The sequence below is a fragment of the Microcebus murinus genome, chromosome 14 (assembly GCF_040939455.1).
Source record: "Microcebus murinus isolate Inina chromosome 14, M.murinus_Inina_mat1.0, whole genome shotgun sequence".
Classification (NCBI taxonomy): domain Eukaryota; kingdom Metazoa; phylum Chordata; class Mammalia; order Primates; family Cheirogaleidae; genus Microcebus; species Microcebus murinus.
In genome coordinates this window covers 60,903,358-60,923,280 of record NC_134117.1, presented here as the reverse complement: position 1 = coordinate 60,923,280, position 19,923 = coordinate 60,903,358, and the positions used below count along the sequence as shown (strand labels likewise).

The 19,923-nt window shown below is 40.6% G+C and overlaps 1 protein-coding gene across 5 annotated transcripts in view; it reads right to left on the bottom strand.

The window, feature by feature from the left end:
- The window catches only part of USP54 (ubiquitin specific peptidase 54), a 135,478-nt gene extending 116,624 nt beyond the window's left edge, over positions 1–18,854 (bottom strand). The window contains exons 1-2 of one of the 5 annotated variants that reach the window (XM_076010153.1): positions 11,314–14,888; positions 7,701–7,825 (exon numbers count right to left, since the gene is read on the bottom strand). The gene's annotated coding sequence lies outside the window, so the exon portion shown is untranslated. The other 4 variants (XM_076010149.1, XM_076010151.1, XM_076010152.1 and 1 more) reach the window with 4 other exon arrangements.
- Positions 18,855–19,923: the final 1,069 nt, after the last annotated feature.

Genomic DNA, 19,923 nt, shown 5'->3' with positions numbered 1-19,923 from the left:
AGAAAACTTAAAAACCTAAAATGTATTTCCTCAAAGAAATAAGATTTTTTATCTGTAAAACAAGAAATACAAAGTTCAAAAGGAGGCTTCAAAGACAAAGTTAAGAAAACCTCCCGGCCAGGTGTGGTGGCTCATGCCTGTAATCCTAGTACTTTGGGGGGCCAAGGTGGGAGGATCATTTGAGCTCAGGAGTTCAAGACCAGCCTGAGCAAGAGCGAGACCCCATCTCTACTAAAAAAAATAGAAAGAAAGTAGCTAGACAATTAAAAAAATATATATATATATATATAATTAGTCAGACATGGTAGTGCATGCCTGTAGTCTCAGATACCTAGGAGGCTGAGGAAGGAGGATCACTTGAGCCCAGGAGTTTGAGGTTGCTGTGAGCTAGGCTGACACCACAGCACTCTGGCCCAGGCAACAGAGTGAGACTCTGTCTCAAAAAAAAAAAAAAAAAGAAAGAAAGAAAGAAAGAGAAAAAGAAAACCTCCCAAAAAGTGAAATAAAAAGAGAAATAGAAAAGATAATAGGTAAGAAAACTACAGAATCAATCCAACTTTCTATAAAAAGATTAAAAGAGGTAAGAGAAGAAGAAAGTATCTAAGAAAAAAAAACAGAAAATATCCCAGATTTTAAGGTCATAAGTTTTCCATTTTAAAAGAACCACAATGTCCCCAGTATATTGAATAAAAAAGATTCATACTAAGGCATAAACAATACTAAATTGCAGGCCAGGCGCGGTGGCTCACGCCTGTAATCCTAGCACTCTGGGAGGCTGAGGCGGTGGATTGCTCGAGGTCAGGAGTTCGAAACCAGCCTGAGCAAGAGCGAAACCCCATCTCTACTATAAAATTAGAAAGCAATTAATTGGCCAACTAATATATATATAGAAAAAATTAGCCAGGCATGGTGGCACATACCTGTAGTCCCAGCTACTCGGGAGGCTGAGGCAGGAGGATTGCTTGAGCCCAGGAGTTTGAGGTTGCTGTGAGCTAGGCTGATGCCACAGCACTCACTCTAGCCTGGGCAACAAAGCGAGACTCTGTCTCAAAAAAAAAAAAAAAAAAATACTAAATTGCAGAACACTAGGGATAAAGAGAAAATTGTATAAGCTTCTAGAGAGAAAAAAAAAAACAGATCACATACAAAGAATTGGGAATCAGAATGGCATCACAACAATGTGAATGTACTTAATGCCATAGAACTATACATTTAAATATGGTTAAGGCTGGGTGTGGTGGCTCAGGCCTATAATCCCAGCACTTTGAGAAGCTGAGGTAGGAGGTTTGCTTAAAGCCTGGGCAACATAGCAAGACCCCACCTCTATAAAAAATTTAAAACTTAGCCAGGCATGGTAGGTAGTGTGCACCTGTAGTACCAGCTACTTGGAAGGCTGAGGCAGGAAGATTGTTTAAGCCCAGGAGTTCAAGGCTGCAGTGAGTTATGATCTCACCACTGCACTTCAGCCAAGGTGACAAAGACCCCATCTCTAAAAAACAAAAAAATGGTTAAAATGGTAAATTTTATGTTATGTATATATTTAACCACAACAAAAAAAAATTTAGGCTGGGTTCTGTGGCTCACCCACAGTGGCTCCTAGCATTCTGGGAGGTTGAGGTGGGAAGACTGCTGGAGCTCAGGAGTTCAAGACCAGCCTGAGCAAAAATGAGACCCCCCCATCTCTACTAAAAATAGAAAAATTTGGCAGGCATTATGATGCACACCTGTAGTTCCAGCTATTTGGGAGGCTGAGGCAGGAAGATTATGTGAGCCCAGGAATTGGAGGTTGCAGTAAGCTATGATGATGCCACTGCACTCTACCCAGGGCAACAGACGGAAACTCTACCTCAAAAAAAAAAAAAAAAAAAAAAGAAATTATCTGGCCTACCATGTTTGACTACAGGTCATGAGACCTCCATTCCAGAAAGGGTCCTAACCCATACCCAGAAGGAAAGGATGCATGCTGATAGTGGCCAAGAAGAATCTAGACAGACAGGCATTGCTAGGTTTCCCTACTGAGTCTATTAACATATCATACCTTGCTCGTATTTCCACACAGCTGTCCATACTTTATTGAACCTAAGCATAAAAATGGACAATTCCCCTGTATCTTTGGGTCTTCATTCTGAAGTCTCCCATGTATATGCATTAAATAAATTTGTATGCCTTTTCTGCAACTAACCTGCATTTGCGAATGGGTTTTTCACCAAACCTTCAGAAGGCCAAAGAGAACTTTCCCCTTGCCTTCCCCCCGCCCCCGTCCCTATAATAAGAATTAGCTCACCCCCATAATATGCTGAAATAAAAAAAAAAGAATCAGCTCCCATAAAAATACTACCTTTTCTATAGAATTTCAAAAGTAAAATGTATGCATTGTAAATCCTATCCATAGTTACTGTTTTGCTAGAAATTAATTACATATTTTTATTTAATAAACTACCATTTGTTCTTATAAAAATAAGATCAAAGGAATGGCATCAGATTTTCATCAGCAACATAGGAAGAAAATAGCAATGCCTTTTTTTTTTTTTTTTTTTTTTTTTTGAGACAGTGTCTCACTTTGCCCAGGCTAGAATGAGTGCCATGGCATCAGCCTAGCTCACAGCAACCTCAAACTCCTGGGTTCAAGTGATCCTACTGCCTCAGCCTCCCGAGTAGCTGGGACTACAAGCATACGCCACCATGCCCGGCTAGTGTTTTCTATATATATATTAGTTGGCCAATTAATTTCTTTCTATTTATAGTAGAGACGGGGTCTCGCTCTTGCTCAGGCTGGTTTCGAACTCCTGACCTTGAGCAATCCACCACCTCGGCCTCCCAGAGTGCTAGGATTACAGGCGTGAGCCACTGCGCCCGGCCAGCAATGCGTTTTAAAATTATAAAAGAAAATTATTTCCAACATAGAATTCTATTCCCAAGTATTATTTGAGGATAAAATGAAAATATTTTCATATATACAAGGTTTCAAAAATGTTAACTCTCGGCCAGGAGCGGCCGCTCACGCCTGTAATCCTAGCACTCTGGGAGGCCGAGGTGGGTGGATTGCTCAAGGTCAGGAGTTCGAAACCAGCCTGAGCAAGAGCGAGACCCCGTCTCTACTATAAATAGAAAGAAATTAATTGGCTAACTAATATATATAGAAAAAAATTAGCCGGGCATGATGGTGCATGCCTGTAGTCCCAGCTACTCAGGAGGCTGAGGAAGGAGGATTGCTTGAGCCCAGGAGTTTGAGGTTGCTGTGAGCTAGGCTGATGCTGTGGCACTCACTCTAGCCTGTGCAACAAAGCGAGACTCTGTCTCAAAAAAAAAAAAATGTTAACTCTCATAAACGTTTAGCTCTCAAAAGGCTTCTGGAAGATGTGCTTCATCAAAATGAGGAAATAAACCAAGAAAGATTACATATAATTCAGGAAACAGAATTCCCAGGGTAACAGCTGCAAAGCAGGCCTAAGTAACAACCAACCCATATTAAAGCAGGATGAAGAAGATTATACAAGGGAAGTCTCAAAGGAAAAAAAAAGGACTGGCAGGTTGTCTACTGGTTTTACATGAATGGAGCAGAGTTTAATGGTTCTAGCTAGGATTCTAGGAATGATTTAGTGATTGAAAGTTTTAAAACTTTGGCTTTTGTGTCGGTAGTCTAAAAAAGAAAAAGAAAGTTTTAAAACTAGACAAATGAAAAAAAGCAAGAAAGTTACTACATCATAGGATAATAAAAAGTTATACAAAAAATTAATTATAATCATTGTACATTATGGTGCCTAGGTTCAATATTTGTATCATGGCCCAGCACGGTGGCTTACATCTATAATCCTAGCACTCTGGGAGGCTGAGGCAGGAGGATCACTTGAGGTCAGGAGTTGAAGTCCAGCCTGAGCAAGAGTGAGACCCATCTCTACTAAAAATAGAAAAAATTAGCCAGGCATCCTGGTATATGCCTATAGTCTCAGCTACTCAGGAGGCTGAGGCAGGAAGATCGCTTAAGCCCAGGAGTTTGAGGTTGCAATGAGCTATGATACTGCACTCTAGCAGTATTGCTTATTATAGTATTTATTACACTACTTAATTCAGTAAATATATAAAAGTAGCCTTCAAATTATTTTTATATTATTTTACATGTTTTTACCTGCAGTTGTGTATGTGAATTTACCTTGGTAATTAAGATGTTAATGCTACGGACCAATAAACTATCATTGAACGAAAAAAAAAAAAGATCAAGATCCTTGAAAATGAAAAATGAGGGCCAGGAGACCTGGCTCACACCAGTAATCCTAGCACTCTGGGAGGCCGAGGCAAGTGAATTGTATGAGCTCGGGAGTTCGAGACCAGCCTGAGCAAGAGTGAGACTCAGTCTCTACTAAATAATTGAAAGAAATTAGCTGGACAACTAAAAAAATATATATATATATAAATATATATATAATTATATATATAAAATATATATATATAATATTATATATAAAATATATAAATATATATATATAAAATTAGCCAGGCATGGTGGACATGCCTGTAGTCCCAGCTACTCAGGAGGCTGAGGCAGTAGGATTGCTTGAGTCCAGGAGTTTGAGATGGCTGGGAGCTAGGCTGACGCCACAGCACTTACTCTAGCCTGTGCAACAGAGTGAGACTCTGTCTCAAAAAAAAAAAAAAGAAAGAAAAAAGAGCCAAAGGATTCTTATTTTCGAAAGCAATTAAATCAATATAGAAAACAAATTTATTAAGTCATGAAAACTCAGCTCAAATAGAAGCACTAGCATAAAGTTAGAACCACCAAAGCTTTCCTCAATCTACTATATACTTTACTGCAATCCTCAGCTTAGAGACTAAGAGAGTGTGTGAGTGTGACCTTCAACCTGATATTTAGAGCCACATGTTTCAAAAAACTCCCCAAAATGTTTTTTTTTCCTTGCTACTCACAAAGTGCACGAAGCTTCAATCATTTCCTGCTTCTCCCAGCTGCAGGACTTGCAATTAGGAAAACATTCAGTCAGCGTCTAGGGCAGGTCTGGTTAGAAGGATGAGCTCATCCCTTCAGACACGCACCTGATCCTCAAGAAGCTGCTCCTCCTACAGCAAGCAGATCCTTGTATGTTTAAAGTGACACCCACAACCTGTACAACCACTTAGCCAGAGCCAAAACAAGTCCTTCCTTATATATGCCTAGTGCCATGGAATCATTTCCTGCTCTAGACACTTCACATGGCCACCGAATTCAGACGTCAGTGGCAGCAGCAGCAGCAGCAGCAGCTGCTGCTGCTGCTGCTATTATGGCCTCGATACAGAAGGACTTCATTTTCAGCTATAATGGAGGACAGGTCCTTCACCACTACCCTGGAAACATGGCACTGTTTTTATCAATAGTCCCTTGCCCACAGTCAGACCTTACCAGAATCACCCCTTCTTTCATAACTTACAACCCATTTTCCTGAACCGAATGCAGTGCCTCAACATCTCTCTATTCCATTTGCCCTGTCTACATGTCTGAATTAGCCAAGGTAGCTAAATGTGCTACATGCAGTTAAGGCTAACTATTCCAAATTCAGGTTTACCTCTCAGTTATACTACCACCAAGAAAACATTTACTTTGCCATAGCTGTCTATTTATTGATAAAGCACACAATAATCCTAACCCAAAGATATGTAGACTTCATTTCACTTCAAAATAATATAACAATGGTACTAAATATCTTCAATCAAAAGTACATGAGGGCTGGGCGTGGTGGCTCACGCCTGTAATCCTGACATTCTGGGAGGCTGAGGAGGGCAGATTGTTTGAGCTCAGGAATTCAAGACCAGCCTGAGCAAGAGCGAGACCCCATCTCTACTAAAAAAAAAAAAAAAAAAATTAGAAAGAAATTAGCTGGACAACTAAAAATATATAGAAAAAATTAGCCGGGCATGGCACCACATGCCTGTAGTCCCAGCTACTCAGGAGGCTGAGACGGAAGGCTGACACCACGGCACTCTAGCCCAGGCAACAGAGCGAGACTCTGTCTCAAGAAAAAAAAATACATGAGCGGCTGGGCCCAGTGGTTAACACCTATAATCCTAGCACTCTGGGAGGCCTAGGCGGGAAGATCGCTTGAGCTCAGGAGTTTGAGACCAGCCTAAGCAAGAGCAAGACCCTGTCTCTACTAAAAATAGAAAAATTAGCCGGGCATGGTGGTACACACCTGTAGTCCCAGCTACTTGAGAGGCAGAGACAGGAGAATTGCTTGAGCCCAGGAGTTTGAGGTTGCTGTGAGCTACGCTGACACCATGGCACCCTAGCCCAGATGACAGAGCAAGACTCCATCTCAAAAAAAAAAAAGTACATGGGTACCAAATAGTCATTCAACAAGTATTTCTAGGGGGGGAAGGTTTTTGAAACCTTAACATTTGTACCCCCATAATATGCCGAAATAAAAAATAAATAAATAAATAAAAACAAGTATTTCTGTGCACTTTTTATGTACTCTGACAGGGCACTGAACTGGGCTCTGAACAACACCACAAAAAAAGAAAGAATCTGTTCTACCTTAGCCTTCTCCAGAGGACCTCTGCACTATTTTTACTTTGGCCATGATTACCTACTAAAACACTACCAGGCTGTCTAAGGAGTATAAACTAGTCAGAGAAACATCAAATTCATTAGTGGTTACCTTTGAGGAATGGTAAGAGACTTGTGATCAATAAGGCAAAACCCAAGGGCCAACTAATTTAGTAATGTTCTAGATGGTGGTTACAAGGATGCTTCTTCTATTTTTCTTTTTAAATGCCTTAAATAATATGTAATAATTTTTTTAAAAAACAGAACTTCTAGGCCAGGCACAGTGGCTCACGCCTGTAATCCTACCACACTGGGAGGCCGAGGCGGGTGGATGGCTCAAGGTCAGGACTTCAAAACCAGCCTGAGCAAGAGTGAGACTCCATCTCTACTAAAAATAGAAAGAAATTAATTGGACAACTAAAAATACATAGAAAAAATTAGCCAGGCATGGTGGCACATGCCTATAGTCCCAGCTACTCAGGAGGCTGAGGCAGAAGGATTGCTTGAGCCCAGGAGTTTGAGGTTGCTGTGAGCTAGGGTGACACCATGGCACTCTAGCCAGGGCAACAGAGTCAGACTCTGCCTCAAAAAAAAAAAAAAAAAAAAAAACAGAACTTCTATGAATCAAAGGACACAATCAATAGAAAAGGCAACCCATTAGATGGAAGAAAATATTTGCAAATCATTAATCTAATAAGGGTTAATATCCAGAATATGTAAAGAACTCCTACAACTCAACAACAAAACATGATTTAAAAATGGATAAAAGACTTGAACATTTTTCCAAAGAAAATATACAAATGGCCAATGAACACATGAAAAGATCCTCAATATCACTAATCATTAGGGGAATGAAAATCAAAACCACAATGAGATATTGTCTTATACCCATCAGGATGGCTACTATCAAAACAACAAAGTACTGGCAAGGATGTATTGAAATTGGAACCTTCAAGCACTGTTGGTGGGAATGTAAAATGGTGTAGCCACTACAGAAAATAGTATGGCAGTTCCTCAGAAAATTTAAAATAAAGCTGGGTGCAGTGGCATGTGCCTATGATCCTGGCTACTCGGGAGGCTAAAGCAGGAAAATCGCTTGAGCCTAGGTATTCAACATCAGCCTAGGCGACACAGAAGACTTCATCTCAAAAAGAAAAAATAGAATTACCATATGATTAAGCAGTTCCATCTCTGGTTACATATCCAAAAGAACTGAAAGCACTATCTCAAAGAGATAACTGTACCACATGTTCATAGCAATAATCTTCACAACAGCCATCAGGTAGAAGCAACCTGAGAGAATGGATAAGCAAAATGTCACATATACATAGAATTGATTCCAACTTTAAAAGGAAGGAAACTGTGACACATGCTACAAGGTAGATAAACCTTGAGGACATTATGCTAAGTGACATAAACCAGTCACAAAAGTACAGATACTTGGATTCCATCTATATGAGGCACCTAGAATAAGTTCATTGAAACAAAGTAGGATGGTGGTTGCAAGGGACTTCAGGGGAAGGAGGATAGGGGAGTTATTTAATGGGCTTGGAATTTCAGTTTTACAAGATGAAAAGCTCTGGAAATAGGTTGCATGACAATGTGAATGTATTTAACACTACTAAACTGTACACTTAAAAATGGCTAAAATGGTAAATATTACATTATATGTATTTTACCACAATTTAAAAAAAAACAAAGAACTAATTAAAATAGAAAGCCAGGCACATGGGTACATGCCTGTATTCCCAGCTACACAGGAGGCTGAGGTGGAAAGTTCACCTGAGTCCAAGGGACACAGTGGCTCAGGCCTGTAATCCTAGCACTCTGGGAGGCCAAGGCAGACGGATCGCTAGAGGACAGGAGTTTGAAACCAGCCTGAGCGAGACCCCGTCTCTATCAAAATAGAAAGAAATTAACTTACCAACTAAAAATAGATATATACAAAAAATTAGCCAGGCATGGTGGCACATGCCTGTAGTCCCAGCTACTCAGGAGGCTGAGGGAGTAGGATCCCGTGAGCCCAGGAGATTGAGGTTGCTGTGAGCCAGGCTGACGCCATGGCACTCACTCTAGCCTGGACAAGAAAGTGAGACTCTGTCTCAAGAAAAAAAAAAAAGAGTTCAAGTCCAGCCAGGGCAACACAGCAAGACTCTCATCTCTAAAAAACAACAATAACAAAAAATACAGGTCTTAGCCTGATCAATATAAGATAATAAGAAACACTCTAAATTAAAATGCAAACAGTCTGCTGCTTTTCTCCTCTATCAAAAATCAATTCAAGCTTTATTGGTGATATTTGTTAGAAAAAACTACTGTATCACAGGCAACAAATCATTACTCTTAACTGATCAGTTTCATATACTCAAAGAACCTAATATATTTGGGGCAGCTAATGTACTTCTAGAGACTGGAGGTAGAAAGTAAATACTACCACTAGGGTTTGATAAAAAAAAGACTTAGCCTAAAGAAAGAACATAGTCCCCAAATACTAAGGACAGTAGCTTGGAAAAAAAATAGTTGTTAATTATCTGTCATATTCTACACAAAATTTGAAGTCTGCATTAAATTTTTATTAACCCCATTCCTGAGGCTTATTCAGAAAGGGTAGAAATAAAACTATAATTAAAATACTAAGAAATAATCCTTCAGAGGAAGAAAGGTGCTTCATTGAGATGCAAGGATTAAATGGATTACTGCATGTAAAGCATTAAGCAGAGTTCCTGGCACATGGTATTGCTAACAAGTTATTCAAACTTTCCACTTTATCATTTCCCTGTTTTCCCCCCTTAAACCAATATAATCAAAATTAGTTTGACTGTTTTTAACACAAACACGAACAAATATTTGAAATAACTGTACACAGTTTACAAAGTAATTTTATAATCACTTATCTCTTAACACTTAAAACAGTTCAATGAAGGGAAAAGAGAAAACTAAAATCTGTGTGCCTATTACATGATAGCTACTGTGCTAAGAACTGACATCTATTACTTCACTTAATTTATTCAGGCAGGTTGTTATTATTATCCTAATTTCACACATAAGGGAACTGAGGTTCAGAAATATTTAACAATTTGCCCAACTTCCCAGAGTAGTACTAAATGGAAAGGGCTGCGATTGGCTTCAAAACCCACACTCTTATCACTAAAACTATATATATATTTTTTTGAGACAGAGTCTCACTTTGTTGCCCAGGCTAGAGTGAGTGCCATGGCGTCAGCCTAGCTCACAGCAACCTCAATCTCCTGGGCTCAAGCAATCCTCCTGCCTCAGCCTCCCGAGTAGCTGGGACGACAGGCATGTGCCACCATGCCTGGCTAATTTTTTCTATATAGATTAGTCGGCCAATTAATCTCTTTCTATTTATAATAGAGACGGGTCTCGCTCTTGCTCAGGCTGGTTTGGAACTCCTGACCTTGAGCAATCCGCCTGCCTCGGCCTCCCAGAGTGCTAGGATTACAGGTGTGAGCCACCACGCCCTGGCCACTAAAACTATCTTAAGTCCCATGAGAGAGAGTCTCTCATTCACTTGTTGGTTCATTCATTCACTCATTCCTTCATTCAATCAAGAAATTCAATGTGCCAGGTACACTGTAATAAGCTATTGATAAAAAATGAATAAAACTGCCTCTGTTCTCATAGCCTAGAAGGTATGTGTGTCTAGGAAAGGGACGAGAAGGACGAATGAACACAAATCAACGTGTCAATGATAGTGTAAGCAGAATGCTGTTGAAACATGGAGGGTAAATACTAACTCTGCTTGGGGTAATCTGAAAGAGCACTGCAGAAGAAATACTATTTCAGCTGACTTTTTAGAAGTATGTGGTTACAACTTGATAAAGAGTATCTAATAAAACATCTACAGCTAAAAAAAAAAAAAACAGAATAACATGATATAAAAAAAAAAAAATCTACAGCTAACATCACACTTAATGGTGAAATACTAAATGCTTTCCCCCTAAGACTGGAAACAAAGCAAGGATGTCCACCCTCACCACTCTTATTCAACATAGTATTGGAAGTTCTAGACACTGCAGTAGGGCAAAAAAGAAAAATAAAAGGCATACAGATTGAAAAAGAAGAAATAAAACCATCTTATTTGTGAATGACATAATTATCTATGTCAAAAAATTCCAAAGAATTTATAAAAAAGCTCCTGGAAGTAACAACAACGTCACAGGATACAAGACCAAAACACAAAAATCAATCATATTTCTATATACTAACAATGAAGAAAGTGAAATTAAAAATATATTATCATTTATAGTGACCCCAGAGAAAATTAAATACTCAGGTATCACACTTATCAAAACATGTACAGGGTCTGTATGGTGAAAATTACAAAATGCTGATAAGCTGAAAACCTAAATAGACTTGTTCATAGTTTAGAAGATTCACATAATAAAAAATGTCAGTTCTCTCCCAAAATGATCGGTAGGTTTAATGCAATGCCTATCAAAATTGCAGCAAGGCTTTCTAAAGTAAACATATAAAACCTCATTCTAAAATTTATATAAAAAGGCATGGACCCTAGAAATATGTGTTCTAGATGTCAGTAAATACTCTCAAACACTGAGGGGTCTATAGCTTAATATTGTAATTATAATACAAAGTCTCTTATTTCAAGTCTGTGAAATAAGCTTGACTTTTCCCTTAGACCTGGTGGGTCCCAGGAAGATGAAAACCCAAGACTAAAATATATCCTAATGAACTTCAAGAAAAAAAAAAAAGAATGGAAAAACAACAACAACAACAACAAAAGACAAAAATGATATTACCTCTCTCTGGGGCTCCTCCTATACTGAAGGAAAACATGGAATTCTCTGTTGTTCATAAATACCCTTCTGGTTTTCAATGACTGCAAGTAAAGATAAATAAGGGGCTGAAATAAATGGCAAAAGAGGATCACCTTTTGGCACTATACAGCTCTGACTGGGGTCACCATCCAAGACAGGCTGTACCACCAAAGGAAATGGATCTGCACAGAGAAATAAAAGCTGAGCCCAGGTCAGAAATAAGATAATAGCACACAAATAAGTTTCCACAGTGAATGAATTTTGAAACTACTTCATTATCTAAAGATGTTTCTTCAGAAACTTCTCAGGAGAAAATATTTTTCTTCCAAGAATTGTAAATAAGCCACTGACTTCTGACAGCTTCATATTAGAAACCTATCTTTCACATCTTAGAAAAATATGAACCTATACACAGGTCATAAGACTGACAAAAATATATTTTGCAAGAGTCCAATACAGTCTCACCTTCAGCTTCTATTTTCATTTAAAAACTCAAATGCTATTTGAAAAAATGTGCTTTGTAGGATGTTTCTTGCTTTCAACCTGATACAGGAAGGTACTCCTACCACAAAGTGCCAAAGTACTGAAACATGGGCTTTGGAAAAGCTAATTAGCCTCATAGCAGCAATGAGAGGGCCAGATTTCCTATTTGTAAAAAGCTAAGTAATGGATGTAATAGCTTTCCTTAAAAGCCACTTGTCTACAGAGAATATTTATATTGCCAAACTGAAAGAAATGAGAAAAATTCTAGTAAGAGTAATACAGAACTAAAAACATTTTTGTATATACCACAATCATATCTCCTGAATATATAAATATTTATGTGTGTGTCTGATATAAGACATAAAAGAAAACAAGAAATTATTCACCAATTTACTATGTGGAACTGTTCCCAAACCTAACATAAATATAATAGAATTTGAATCGCCTTTTCTATAGATCAGGCCTATCCTCAAACTACGGCCCACAGGCCACATGTGGCCCGCAGAGGACATTTATCCGGCCCACCGGATGTTTTTGCCCGCTGCCTGTCCTGCTTAGCAGCCGACTCATCCCAGGCCCACAGTGCGCATGTGTGGAATGTGTGCCGCAATGTCCAATGGTCCTCCAACGGTCTGAGGGACAGTGAACTGGCCCCCTGTTTAAAAAGTTTGAGGACCACTGCTATAGATGTACTCTCCGGGAGGAAAAGATTAAAAACCTCAAAGTAAATTCTACTTTTCCACTAATTCTTATTAAACATCAAAAATGTCTCTATATTTTTAATATTGATAAAATTTAAAACTTTAGTGAAGATATGATAAAATTTGTGACTGGCTCCACATTAACCTGGACATTAGAATTCATTTCCAGTATTATTTCTACCAGGAACAATATTGCTTTTCTATTAGCTAAATATTCCTTTCATATTATTTTCTTCTTATTATTATTTCATATTATTTTCATATTATTTAACTTCATATTATTTTCCCAACTGCATACTCAACCATTCCTACTCTTCCCAATGCTCTGGAATTTCTTTTAAAGATATCTGGAAAATCACTTTGAAACTCACTGCTCCCAGAACTTTTTCTTTCTATTTTTAGTAGAGATGGAGTCTTGCTCTTGCTCAGGATGGTCTCAAACTCCTGAGCTCAAACCATCCTCCCATCTCGGCCTCCCAGAGTGCTAGGATTACAGGCTTGAGCCACCTCACCCGGCCCTCATCTCCTCTTGATGTCCTTCAGATTGCTGTAATGAGGTGGAGTTACATGTGTAACCAGTAACTCACAGATCTTTACCTACATCTACACTTGGCCATGTTGACACAGCCTTTAAGGGAGACATCCTGTCTTGGTCTCTCTGCCTATTTCTCCCCGTGCTATTCAATAGAATTTTCTGCATTGATGGAATTGTTCTATATCTGAGTTGTCCAATATAATAACCAGATGTGGCTACTGCACAATTTTAATGTGGTGTGTAAGACTGAGGAACTGAATTTTTACCTTTGTTTAATTTTAATAGCCACACATGGCTAGTGGCCTTCATACTGAAGAGCATAGCTAATCTAGATTCCTGCAGGAGCTAACACTCCTGCTCTGAATGACAAACTCTTGGCTGGTGACCACTCACATCTCCAAGATATTGCCAGCCCTCTCTCCTGCAAGATGTTCCTTGTATTCCCAGCTTGTTGAGCAGGTCCTACAGTGAATAAGTGAATCATCTAGAACTATGATGTTAGTACCTGCCTAAATTTCTATAGCTCCCATCATCTCAACTTCTGTTGCTTTACCCCAACTTTTTTTTTAAGAGACAGAGTCTCACTATGTTGTCCAAGCTGGTCTGGAATTCCGGGGCTCAAACAATCCTCCCATCTCAGCCTTTCAGGTAGATGGGATTACAGGTACAAGATACTGCACTAGCTCCAACTTCTAAATTAGACTTTTTGGGCTTGAAGTTACCACACTCCTTTAGATACTGCATATTAGATCACTGTTTCTTAGACTTTCAGGTGCATACAAATCACCTGGATATCTTGTTAAAATGCCAATCCTATCAACGTTAAGTGTCCATGAACAGATGAATGGATAAAGAAAACGTGGTACATATGAAATCCTGTCATTTGCAGCAGCATGGATGGAACCAGAGGTCATTATGTTAAATGAAATAAATCAGGCACAAAAAGACAAATATCGCATGTTTTCATTCGTATGCAGGAGCTAAAAAAGTGGATCTCATGAGGTAAAGAGTAAAACAAAATGATAGTTACCAGAGGCTGGGAAGGGGGTATTTATTTTTTGTAGAGACTACGTCTCATTATGTTGCCCAGGCTGGTCTTCAACCCCTGGCCTCAAGCGATCCTCCCACCACAGTTTACCAAAGTGCTGGGATTACAGGTGTGAGCCACCAGGCCTGGCCTAATTCTGCATTTCTTCTAGGTTCTTCTAGATGGTCCTAACCTAGCTCTCCTAACTTCTGACCTGATTAGATCCATGTTACTGATGGTTCAGCAGCAAACAGACCCCCTAAATTATAGCAAGCCTTCTATTTCATCAAATATTTGTATCATGGGCCGGGCACAGTAGTTCATGCCTATAATCCTAGTACTTTGGGAGGCCGAGGCAGGAGGAACACTTGAGGCCAAGAGTTCAAGACCAGCCTGGGCAACCCCAGGCTGACCCCAAATAAGACCCCATCTCTACAAAAAATTAAAAAATTAGCTGGGCATGGTGGCATACACCGGTAGTCTCAGCTACTTGGGAGGGTCTCTTGAGTCTAAGAGTTCAAGGTTACAGTGAGCTTTGATCGTGCCATTGCACTCTAGCCTGGGTGAAAGACAGAGACTGTCTCTAAAAAAATAAATGAAAAATAAAATAAAAAGCTGTTCAACCTCATAAGTAATACTAATTTTTTTTTTTTTTTTTTTGAGACAGAGTCTCGCTTTGTTGCCCAGGCTAGAGTGAGTGCCCTGGCATCAGTCTAGCTCACAGCAACCTCAAACTCCTGGGCTCAAGCAATCCTCCTGCCTCAGCCTCCCAAGTAGCTGGGACTACAGGCATGTGCCACGATGCCTGGCTAATTTTTTCTATATATTTTTAGTTGGTCAATTAATTTATTTCTATTTTTAGTAGAGACAGGGTCTCACTCTTGCTCAGCCTGGTTTTGAACTCCTGAGCAATCCGCCCACCTTGGTCTTCCAGAGTGCTAGGATTATAGGTGTGAGCCACCTCGCCCGGCCTAGTAAAAATAATTTTTTTTTTTTTTTTTTTTTGAGACAGAGTCTCGCTTGTTGCCCAGGCTAGAGTGAGTGCCGTGGCGTCAGCCTAGCTCACAGCAACCTCAAACTCCTGGCTCAAGCAATCCTCCTGCCTCAGCCTCCCGAGTAGCTGGGACTACAGGCATGCACCACCATGCCCGGCTAATTTTATATATATATTAGTTGGCCAATTAATTTCTTTCTATTTATAGTAGAGACGGGGTCTTGCTCTTGCTCAGGCTGGTTTCGAACTCCTGACCTCGAGCAATCCGCCCGCCTCAGCCTCCCAGAGTGCTAGGATTACAGGCGTGAGCCACCGCGCCCGGCTGTAAAAATAATTTTTAAAAAGAATGCAAATTAAAAACCACAACAAAAGCCAAGCATGGGGATGAGCACCTATAGTCCCAACTACTTGGAAAGCTGAAGTGGGAGAATTGGAGGTTACAATGAACTATGATCAGGGCACTGCACTCCAGCCTGTGCAAAAGACTACAGAGTGAGACCCTGTCTCTTAAAAATATTTTAAAAGAATGCTTTTAGACCACAGTTTTTATACATTATCAACTGTTCTTTCGGTTTTTAACCCAACTGGAGAAGTCCCATAAAGTCAATGAAAACTACATCACTGACTCACCTTGGAAATCTGCATGTATTTCCTTAAAATATTATGTATCACAATTCCACTTTTTTCTAAGACACATAAATATTAACATGGCCTGACAATGTAACTGGACACAGAAAAACGCAACAGTAATATACCAATCCAAATATAGGAAGCAAATATGGGAAGCACTTGAATAAATTATCTGAATGCATTTATCCTCAGTAGAAAGTATAAGTGCAATACAAGGTAAACAAGTAATCAGTCTGTACCCTGTCATCTATTAATAACCTCCTGACAACACTGGTTTCCCAAAATTAGCCAAAAGCATCTATAAGTCCACATAATAGCAATTATTATTAAATATAATTTGGCAGTGTGGTAGGATACATGGAACACTTAATTGGAAACCAGGACATCTGGGACATTGCAGCTATGTGACTTTGGGTAAGTCACTTAGAAGTTCATGGCTGGATGCAGTGGCTTGTGCCTGTAATCCCAGCACTTTGAGAGGTTAAGGCAGGAGAATCACTTGAGACCAAGTTCAAAAACAGCCTGGGCAACAACAGCAAGACACTCATCACTATTAAAAAAAAAAAAAAAAAATTAGCTGCTGCCAGCTCCTCAGGAGGCTGAGGCAATAGGATGACTTGGGCCCAGGAATTCAAAGTTACAATGAGCTATGATCAGGCCACTGCACTCCAGCCTGGGCAACAGAGCGAGACCCTGTTTGTAAACATATACAAATTAAAAAATTAGCCATCATACCTAGCAAATTTTTCTCTTTTTTGTTGGTTTTTTTTTTTTTTTGAGACAGAGTCTTGCTTTGTTGCCCAGGCTAGAGTGAGTGCCATGGCATCAGCCTAGCTCACAGCAACCTCAAACTCCTGGGCTCAAGCAATCCTGCTGCCTCAGCCTCCCAAGTAGCTGGGACTACAGACATGTGCCGCCATGCCCGGCTAATTTTTTCTACATATATTAGTTGGCCAATTAATTTCTTTCTATTTATAGTAGAGACGGGGTCTCGCTCTTGTTCGGGCTGGTTTTGAACTTCTGACCTCGAGCAATCCGCTCGCCTCGGCCTCCAAGAGTGCCAGGATTACAGGTGTGAGCCACCGCGCCCGCCCTAGGGTGTCTTCTTGAGGAAACATAAATGTAAGACCCTGTCTTATTTTCGGGGAAACACGGTATTGTGCTTATAACATTGTAATTATTTTTTTCTCTATCAGTGTGTCCTCCTAAAGTTTGAGCAATTCCAAGGCAGAGATCAAGTTTTACCTGTATTTTGAAGGCTTAATAATCAGGCACAAAATAGATCTCAATAAATGTTTGTTGAATGGATAAATGAATTAATTAATCATTTTTCCCCTGCAATGGCTTACACAGTACTCTATACATAATAGGAACTCAGTAAAGCTTGTTGGATTCATGCAGAAATCTTTTGGATCCAACCACCACACAAAGTTTTAACTTGCCTTAGAAAGGCACTTCTACTTTAAAGTTTAGCTACTGACATTACAAATTAAAAGTTTTACTCTAACATATGTCAAATAAATGGGTTCAATGACTAACCACATTAAGATCAGCTCAACAGAGTTAGGTGGGGTGGGAAAAAAAGAAAAAAGAAAAAAAAGGTCAGCTCAAGAAGGATTTAAAAAGCCATTATTCTAATTAATGAATTTGTGAACCTTAACATGGGAAAATCCCGTTATGTAATAAAAAAAAAAGGTTATCCCTTGCAAATTTATACCTACATAAGATAGAAAAATGATCGGAAAGCTTGTACCTAAAGATTAAAATGGATAAATTATTTTTATGCCTCACTTGAAGCCACTGTTTTCTCTAGAAATAAGAGTTAACAAGCAAAGTGGTCCAAATTTGTCTCCAGCAAACAGTCCTTAATACTCAGAGACTAAATGTTTCCCTGTCAGTGATTTTAGCTTCTGGGATACAACTATTTCCACATTGACAAGATATTCAAAACATGTTCCATCTCCCAAAATAAAACCTCATCCATTTCTTTAAAAAGCAAATATCCTGAATAGGCACACTTTAGGAACACTAGGTTTTACATCCAAGTAACTAAAACTATCCCTAGATTTAGTGTTCAGCCTGTTGCTGCAATACAAACACTTAGTTTTAAAGTTATATTTGCGGAAGGTTTAAATGTCGTCCTGCACATTTCTTCGCTGTATCATCTAAACTGATTTTACACTGCATATATTTCATAAGTACACCGTAAAGGAATTGTACACTTGAATGAATCTGGTAAGAAACGTTATCTTAGCACACACCCACTTCTTCCAATTCAACACACTACAGAGGAAACAACCTCAGTTTTTCTTCTCAAGAATCTCTCTTCCGCCCCCCCACACTACGCTTTATTTTAGAATAGCAATCATTCATTGCCCCATTTAGTCTCCGCCAAAAGAACCTTCCCAACTAATACTAGTTCACCAGAACTCTGTTTTCCCCTTTCAGAGTGCCCGTCTGGAATTTCTCTGGAAAGAGGGAAGGGAGGCAGTGAAGGTCTGGGACGCCACCATTCCCGCCATGCCATTTAGGACCCAGGTCCTGGCGCGCTGTACCCGATCAGCCTCTGGCGGAGCCGGAGAGCTGCAAAGGTCTGATCCCTTCTCTCCCCACCTTCCTAGCCAGTGAAAAGCAAACTGGGCCCAACCTCTGTGCTCCCATGCAACATACCCTCCTCCTCGCTGTACCCCATTTCTTCCCACTTCTTCCCCGATGTAGCCCGGTCCCTTATCCAGTTCCGAGTCAGGGTAAATAAACAACTTGCTCCCAATATACACACCCTCCAAGCTCGGGCCCGTGCCCCTTCAACCTCACTACACCCGGGTCCCTCCCCCTGGACCTCCCAGCAGCTCTAGCCCTCGCCGCGTGCCCCAGCGCAGACTGGCGCCCCGTCCCTGTAGCCACAGGACCTGGGTCCTTCCCCACACGTCACACTCAGGTCGATTCCTCCCGCGACCCAACCCTCCCCACACGCCCCCCTCCCCAGGCACTACCCTCCCGCACCCCATTACCTCCGGCCCCGCCCCCCTGAGGGTGTCGCACTCACTGCTCCCGCCGCCGCATACTTAACCGCCGCGGCTGCTATAGCTACGGGGAGCCAAGGCAACCAGCTCTCGCGACACTTTCCTCAACTATGGCGAGAACAGCCGAAAAGAGACTCTCGCAAGAAAGTAAATGAGTCAGGCTGCAGGCTGCTAAGTATATCTCGCGATAGTAGTGTTTAAAATGGCGGCCGCAAGGCGTTTTGGGGATAGTCCGGAAAGGTTTGGAGGTGGGGCGCGGGCTAAGATGAAGCTTGAGCAGGCTAAGAGTCGCAATACTACTGCAGGCCGGACGGTCCATCGGAGCTGGGGAAAGTTATTATGGCTGACCTTACACTAGAATAACTTTAGGGATATGGCCTTTTCCCAACTGCCTCAAACTCATAGTGTCGCCTTTAGCTGGAGGTCGTCTCTCCAGCATTTTCCATATACAGGCAGAGTAGTTGGAGATGGAGAAGGCAAGCTAGAAATTGACCTTTCCCATCTTCTCATTCCTTCGTTCAAGTTTTCATCCGTTCTTCCAACCCATTCCTGGTTTGTAAATGGTATTTGGCATAACAGAAATGTTTATTCGCGGGTGCCCCGCCCCATCAGTTCTCTAGACCAAAAAAGGAAATAAGTTACAAAAAAAATTTTTTTGAACGTAAGCACAGGTGTTTCGTCTTGGATGCGGAAGGGGACGGCTTTGGTGTGTGATTTGAACCTTGCACTTGTTGCTTGCTGCCTGTGGATGCACCCTTACCAGGTGCCTTTTTCAACATTTAATTGTAGGGCTTTCTCCTTTTGCTCACAGACAACTGTAAATGCAGACTAAATGAAGAGCAAGGGAGTTTTTGGTTTGTTTGTAGTTTTTGTTTTGTTTTGAGACAGTCTTGCTTTGTTGCCCAGACTAGAGTGAGTGCCATGGCGTCAGCCTAGCTCACAGCAACCTCAAACTCCTGGGCTCAAGCAATCCTGCTGCCTTAGCCTCCCGAGTAGCTGGGACTACAGGCATGTGCCCCCATACCCGGCTAATTTTTCTATATACTTTTAGTTGGCCAATTAATTTCTATTTTTAGTAGAGATGGGGGGGGGTGTCTGGCTCTTGCTCAGGCTAGTCTTGAACTCCCGAGCTCAAACGATCCACCCACCTCAGCCTCCCAGAGTGCTAGGATTACAGGGGTGAGCCATTGCACCAGGCC